We start from the raw sequence: 8,515 nt of genomic DNA, 5'->3' as shown, positions 1-8,515 counted from the left end.
ATCTAGTAATATTAGTAATGTCAGTTTGCAAAGAACTAGTGTCGAAGTTACCTGAAATTTCACGGCAAACAACGCAGTCGTCTGCGAAAAGGTGATACGAAGAGGTTACGATATCGGTTAAATCAGTAATATAACTAAGGAAAAGTAAAGGGCCCAACACAGAGCCCTGGGGCACAACAGAAGTAACAGGAAAAGAGGGTGAGCTGTAGTTATTGGCAATAACGTATTGTCGGCGATTAGTTAGGAAAAACTCATTCAGTGTCGCCATCTATATGGAGGGTCCTAAGCTTGTTGAGTAGTAGGCGATGATTTATCTTGTCAAAAGCCTTCGAAAATCTAAAAAAATACAATCGGCCCATGAGCCCCGATCTAGAATGGCAAGTAAGGAATGGCTAAACAGAGCAACTGAGTTTCGCATGAGACTAATTTTCTAAAGCCATGCTGCGGCGTGTTAAAGAACAAGTTTGATTCGAGAAAAGTGACCATGTTAGAGAGGACGATCTGCTCCAAAAGTTTACATGACATACAAGTGTGTGAAATAGGTCGGTAATTCGTGACAGAATACTTGTTTCCTGACTTATGTAGTGGAACCACCTTCGCCTCCTTCCATGCACGTGGCACAAAACCTTCATCCAAAGACTGTTGAACTATTTTGCACAAGAAAAGAGACGAGGTATGTTTAGTTTCTTTAGGAAATATTGGGTCTATATTGTCAACACCAGAAGCAGAGGACACTCGGAGTGATTCAATTAACTTTACAATGCCATGAGGTTCAGTAAAAAATAGTATATATTGATGGATAACTCTGCATTGACAAGGAGACCGTAATAAAAGTGGACGATGCAGAAAAGTTGCGGACAAAATTTTCGTTCAAATGTGTTGCACACTTTCCGGAAGACACGGGAAGACCGTCTGAGTCAACAAGTACAATTTCACTGTCCTTTGTATCTGTTACCGTTTTCCATAACTTTCTCAGATTATTTACAAGCATTGATAGCCGAGCATTAGAAAGAAAGTTAGTTTTAGCATCTGAAACTGCTGATGAATAAGCTTGCGCAGCACTTTCGTAGCTACGACAGCGTTCCTCCGTACCTTGGAGTCTCGCAGCACGAAACAACCGTTTCTTTTTGTTAGAAAGTCGCTTTAAGTATGTATTTTACCAGCCTGAGCAAGAGCTTACAGGTGTGAACGTTTGAGGAACAAAGGTTCGAGTAAGTTCGTAGATTTTGTTAACAAACAGATCCCAGTTTTCCTGCACAGTTCTGTTATCACAGGCATGCAGGCAACCGCCATAAAAGAGAGAGAGCTCGCGGTTGATTGCCCTAACGTGTGCGGCATTGTAGTTGTAGATCACCTTGCGTTTCTTAGTAGCACTTGCGATGTTATTATGTATGTCAAAATGAAGCAAACAGTGATCGATGAGACCACGAAGTGTATTTAAAGAATGAATACTCTCGGGAATTGTCGTAAGAATCAAGTCAAGAACGTGCGATGAAGAACTGGTAACGCGAGTTAGGTTATTAACCATCTGCTTAAAATTCAAGAGGTTGCAAGTATTGAGAAATCATTGGCCTTTCGAAGGAAATGGTACGACTTGTGGTAACGATGACGTCCACATTATCGTAGGATAGATGAAGTCGCCTAGAATAGTTATTGAGGCTAATGGGTACCGCATTATAATTGCTCTGATGTTATCGCGAACCTCCTCAACAAAGCTAATCTCCTTATCTGGAAGATGATAACAAACACCAAGGACAAGCGTCTTGTTAACGCACGCTTGTTATGTACAACCACCCCGCACCATATCGCTTGCAATGTATACGTCGCGTTTATAAGAAAAGGCTGAAAACGCTTTCAAATCGCAAGCAACGTGCCGCGACCTTGTCTTCAGTCCCTATCGCGGCGATAAATGTTCAACGACTTCGAAATAGTAAAAATTTCGTTATCGCAAACATGAGCATTCAACTAAGCCTCGGTTACAGCAATCACGTCGGCTTCACAGAAATAGATAACAGCGTCAAAAGGATCACGCTTTCCCAACATGCTCGCATATTCCTGTAGAGCACCGAGATAGGACTCGACAATTCTTTGATACATTCGACTAAGGACACGGTATTAATGAGGATCAAATCTGGCAGCTCTACCTGCATTGGATACACTAAGGACTGCTCAAGATTGTTGCAGTGCAATTTTGTAGCTCAAGGAGATCAGCGACTTGGCCTTGCCGGTGTCCACTTATACTTAACAAGCAGCTTCCCATCTGCGCGTATTTCTACTTCTTTTGTGCACATTTGTATAAAAAGCTTTATTTGATGGCAGTGCACAAATGTTGACTTTGTGCTCAGTTACCTGTGTAATTTAGCGTGTCGTGTATGTCTCGAAATATGAGCTTTGTGGTTGAAATGAAACAGTAAAAACAGATACAAGCTATGCATCATGCATATACGTTATGTAGGCAAAATTCCCACATTGTGGAGCACTGTATGCAGTCTACAGGTTAAGAAAGGCTAGTCCATGACAATGGTTTTCAGCTTGACGACCACACTATCTGCCGTCCCATTCCAGTAGGATTTTACAGATTTCATGGTGCAATTTAGAAGTTCGCTTTGGTTTGTTTTTCTTATCTAGAGCGCAGCAATGTCACGCTGCTAACCTCGAAAGCCTGCAATGTGTCCATTTAGCTTATTTCATTTTTACTCCTTCTGTGAACACTTTTTCCCTGTCACGTGTAGGTCTACATTAACGCAATGTTGCTTAAACGCGTCTTTGTGTCGGTCGTTCCTTAATGTTGCATTAAGCGTTATCATTTTGAAGCATTACTCCTCAGAAAAGTTGGCAAAATGGGAGGTCGTCTCAGGACGCGCTGTTTTTAACAGTAGTAACTTAATAGGATTTTGTTTTCTAAGACGAGAGGCTTTAAAAAGCAGTGGAACGAACGGACGGTAACAAAAATAATCTTGCATTTTTTGTGCACAGTCTCTTCAGGAGTGTTCTTGGTCACAGGTCAGCGTATAAATGTACATTACTCATATTCAATCGCAAATCAGAATTTCGCTTGCCGCAGCTTTGAGCCATTTCGCCTAAAACTCCCGAAAATTTCGTCAGCATGGCTAACTCAAACCAAGCTAGCTCGAATTCTGTTCAACAAGGCTTCCTCCGACTCATTGACTAGAATACGCTTTAGACAAGTTTATGCACACCGGCTTTCATTGAAACAAACCACAGGCGTTATATTTGTGACGAACTTGATGGTAATATAAGCCAACACATTTAGGAAACTTTTTTATATTAATGCGAAGAAAAAATGTCGCTTCTTGTCTATGTTCCCCAATCTTCCGCTTTCGGAATCGAGATATTACTCTTCATGTCAAAGCGAGAATGCTGCGTGAAATTTTGGCATAAGTAATACTTAATGAACCGCGAAGTAAAATGCAATATATTTTTAGAGCCGCGACCTCTTTTCCTTTCGAAGCACTCCAATCGCGCATATTCGAGCACGTCTAAAGAGTAGCAAATACTACTGGATGAGTTATAATATCATGTGGCTCAATCCACGCCCCGTTTCCTCAATGCAGATAAACTTAGCATGAATATTTACAAATTTTCATAGTAAATTCCGGCATATGACGGTGTTTCTAAGCAAGATATTTCTTATGTAAGCATTGAGGAAGAAAATTGCAGTCGCTAATCTGCTCTAATATCTTTTGCCTTCCGCGGTTTTCTGTACGCCCCCAGGTTCATGACTCTCACGCGCCCTTCCGATGTTGCACATGTTTCATAGTTCTATTGCGCCACTGAGATTGCAACCATTGCATCTGTCCGATTTTTATCAGGTACATCAAGCACCATCAGGTACATTCAAGCACTGTTGCAAGAACCACCGTTTTCTGGAGTATATACAACAAGGCCGTTTGAATAAGCGAGTACTAGCAAGAAAATTTGATTGGACGGCATCCGTCCAAGTTATCCATGTCGCCGCTGTGGGGTTATTGTGATTTTCAGAAATCACGCGATTTTTACCACAAAGTTATGTTCATGGAATCGGTGGTAACCATTTATTCAATGCACCAGACCAGGGCAAAGACAAGTTCGACTTCCCGCTTTTCTCTAATTTTCAGAGTGACACGCACTCCCATTACACTCACGTGTGTGTGTGTGTGTGTGTGTGTGTGTGTGTGTGTGTGTGTGTGTGTGTGTGTGTGTGTGTGTGTGTGTGTGTGTGTGTGTGTGTGTGTGTGTGTGTGTGTGTGTGTGTGTGTGTGTGTGCAAAAACGAAAGTGGCTTTGCCGTAATCGACTAGATGTGAGCATGAAATGGCGACCGGCAACGCAGGTTGGTTGGAGGTGATACTAGCCACAATCATAAACTGGGTACAGTACATGTTCACCATGGCGCAACCTGCATCACCAGACCAAATCCAAACGCCTGCCTTACCTCTGAAAGTCGCTGTTTGCAATGACAAATAGACCCTCAGCGTACGAGAAGTTACAGCTTGAGTGATACTGTGAACAGAGATTGGAACAGGTATTTTATGTAACTTGTTTGGGCAGTAACTACCGTATGTAATGGGGTCCTGTACAAATGGCTGGAGGCCAGATACGGAATTTTCTTAACATTTTACTGGTTGCGTGAAGGATCTCGTTTCGTGTTCACTGCATTTCAGTACAAATGTAGAAAATTTACCCAACTGATAATTGTGTATCTGTGCAAACTCGGTCTGTCTTTTTTTTTGTTTTGTTTTTTGTCAGTGCGGTCACCTGTAATAGTGTCTCAGTGCCATAAGTTTGACAGTACCTGTGTCTTCTGTTTCTACGTGTCGTTAAAGTGTTTTTGGCTGCCCGGTGCAGTTGCACTCACCTGAACTGTTGTTACTAGCATGCAATAAAAGTATCTGTGTTTGAGGGCTCCAAAAAGAGCTATAGCTTTCGGCTCATTGTCATTCGAAGGTCGCCCACAACGGGACTAAAAGCGTGTTTCCATATGCATGTTTTCTTGTTTCCATCACATGTTTCTATATACAAAATATCATCTATGTAACCTTGAACTAAATATGGATGGAGAACTTTCTAGAGCGATAGCTCTTACTCCTTGCGCTAAAAAAGCAAACGACAATCTTGTGTGCGCGTTTGACCTCAGCTCTTCCTTTTAATTTTATAAGCGTTCCACCCCTTTGCAAGCTCTTAATCAGACCTAAATAGAGAACTATTAATTGATTTTAAAAAGATGAAAAAATACTTGAATTCAGCGCTTAACTTGGTCTCTTCTTGTGTTCGCCCCAGGGTACGCTTTGATTTGCGTTAAATCATGGCACACTAAGTAAAGACAGTCTCAAACACTCGGGGTCACCAGCCTGCTTCGCATACGGCAGGCTCCTGCGGCTTATTGCAACACGATTTCTCGACACTCAGGATTTCAGGACATATGCTCTGCCCAGTGCTAGGCAGCATCGAAGATACATGTATCTTAGATACTATCTTAGATACTCATTGGGTATCTAGTATACGTATGTGTCGCGAGATGTCTCGCAAAACGAGTATCTGTATTTCCGATACATTCAATAATGCATCGTGTATCTTAAAAAACAAGATACCGCTATCGCAACACCACCATGCGAAATAACTATCGCTGGTTGTATTCTGCTTGTCAAGCCGGTACTGGCGCCACTAAGCCACCTGAATATAACTAAGGGCAGCGACATAATTTTATCTTTCCGCCAGAGTCCTCAAGTGAGGGCATGTGATGAGATCTGCAGGTCCCTATTGGTGGAACAGAGTCACGTGGCAGCGCTCGCGCAGTCTCGACACAAACAAGTGCGCGAACCTCTACCCCCAGCCTACGTAGCTTTGGTTGTCTCGATATCTTTTCTTGTTTTAGTTGTGTCACTTTCATGAAAGATGCTCTTAGCCATGGTCCTGCGCCGCGTACTCCAATGGGTGCAATGTCTATAACGCAAATTCTTACGCCGTTTTCGTGTCGTTATTCAAGATTCTCTTACGAGGTGCTTCGTTAAGAAATCTGAAACAAACAAGAACGGAGTTGCTTTGCATCTCATGGCTTTCACACACCAGGGATTTGAAGGACTTCGGGGATGTAAGCTTGCCTTACATGCGATGGCATTGGCTTATATGCAAATGAGGTTCTAAGAACTATAGCTCCAACGATACCGGTGCTCGATCTAATAGAACTAGCGTCTACACAAAAAATATCTTGGTGTACTCGTATATTTTTCTTCCTGCAATCTTCAAATTCAAATTGTTCTTGAAATCTTAATTTGATTTTTAACACAAATGCTTTCTTAGCTGTCATTCTTCTGAATTCCATACACTACCTAGGTATTTTATTGTTTTTTTTTTTTTCTGGTGTCGTCACTGCAATATCTCTTTTGTAACATGCTGCCAAAATAAGCTCTCTGCTTTATTGTTACTTTAATTTCGGCTATTATTTACACATTTATACTTCACTTGAGTTTACTGTTCTGGCAAAACAAATATATGGTTATGCGGACGTGCTTTGAGTACATAGTAATTATAATATTTGAGGTTTAACGTACCAAAACCACGTTATGATTACGAGGGACGCCGTAGTGGAGGGCTCCGGAAATTTCTACCACCTAAGGTTCTTTAATGTGCAGCTAAACCAAGTACACGGCCTGAAGCATTTTCGCCTCCATCGAAAATGCACTCGCCGCGGCCAGGATTCGATCCTGCGACCTTCGGGTCAGCAGTCGAGCACCATAACCACTAGACCACCAAGGCGGCTCTTGAGTATACAGCAGCAATCATTCTGCTTACCGCCTAATAAAATAGTGAACTTGAGTTTGCAGTATAATAATGGAAATTATTAGGAGCCATCTTAAAGATGTTAGATGGGGAATTCGAGATACATTTAACCACATGCTCCGTTTTTCTCATGAGCGTCCGAACGAGTCTTTTTAGGCAGTTTTCCGTAGGCAATGAAATTTCTGTTGTCTTACCGTAGCAGGTAAGTTGACGATGCTTCATCCTTAATTTTCATAGCTATTAGGGGCCCCACCTGTATCAGGTTCCTATACTTAATCACTGTGAATGTTTGATACAAAACCCCGTTTCTCTAATACTTATAATTTTTTTGCCTCTTTTAAGCTTCCCTGAATTTTTTACTATTTCTAATGTCCAGATAATCGGAGGTGTAAGTGAGAATATCGCGAATAGCGGCGGTGTGCTGTGAGGCTTTGTGCAACTATACCACCACGCGCTCTTATTTCTTAATTTTGATGGGATTGGGTTTGACCTGCAAAAAACTATTAGCACCACTCGGCGCAAGCCGCGCCGCAAGATTTGGAAGCTTCGCGATTTTTTCATTGAGTTAAAATGACGCGCAGGACGCAGGTAGTCTAGTTTAGTCGGGAGCTAGCGCGAGCACCAGTGATAGCTGGAAGGTTTGATCACTGATGTATGACACACTACGCGTTCTGCCGATGATCAGATTACCGACGACCGATGACTGTGATCGCCGCAATCAGCGTGCAGCGTGCTTTGCTTGTACTTTCAGTCACTTAGTTTTCTTACCACAAGTTAGCTCAGTAAAGAGTTTCGTTTGTACAATTTGACTGCCGCCTTCTTAACTGTCACTACACCACGTGACAATAGAATACGTCTGAGACGTTTCCTGGCTGCACATGGTCTTTCATCGAAGAAAAATACTTCAAAAATTACACGTTATTATGTCGGAACGAACGCTTTACATCAGCAGATATACGTAGAATATGAACAACCATTGCAGTTTTATGTCAAGTACGTATACACCATGCGTCTCTAATGTACCATGCGTCGAACTAATGTACTTTGAGCAAGGGCAAAACTTTTTACATACTAGCAGATATGCCCTGTTAAGCAGCTTAAGGTAGGAGGTCACCACCTTCAAAAACGCATTTTTTGAAAAAAAATTGATTTTTTGGGATTTAATCATTTAAAGCTCCCTGTCTATTCACGGATATTTAGCAAAAATAATTATGCCGTTATCTGGAGCCGTTCGAAAGTTATGACCATTTTTCAAGCCCTCCTAGACGCATCCGAAACAGAAACTGAAGGTTTCCGGTTCCACAACACCTGCCATTTCGTCATAAATGTGTTTTAGTATATATATTACGTGATGCTAAGTTGTCCAAGTACGTTCTAAAGCTTGTGGAACACGTTGCTTTAAAATTTCCACTACATGGATGCGGAACTCTGTTTAAGTTGCGCACGTTTTCGCTCGGCAGTCTCTACTTGTTTGTATGCCGTTTCTAGCTCTTAGACTTAGTTCTGGCTTTTCAAGGAGAATGTTATAGTACTTCATGAAATATGGCGAAGTACAGTACAAAAAAGAAGCGTCAACGCAAGTTAGGTAATCAATTTACCAAGCGTGGACCCAGTGTGGAGCACGTGGATGAGAGTCAGCTGGAGACGCAAAACGAGCTAGAAAAAAATACATGCTTCCGCGCGCTCAAAAGGAGATTGTGCCACTTCAAAGGATGCCCCAAGCTATGAGCTTGGTG

Source organism: Rhipicephalus sanguineus, chromosome 4, assembly GCF_013339695.2.
Source record: "Rhipicephalus sanguineus isolate Rsan-2018 chromosome 4, BIME_Rsan_1.4, whole genome shotgun sequence".
NCBI lineage: Eukaryota > Metazoa > Arthropoda > Arachnida > Ixodida > Ixodidae > Rhipicephalus > Rhipicephalus sanguineus.
This window is presented reverse-complemented; position numbering follows the sequence as displayed.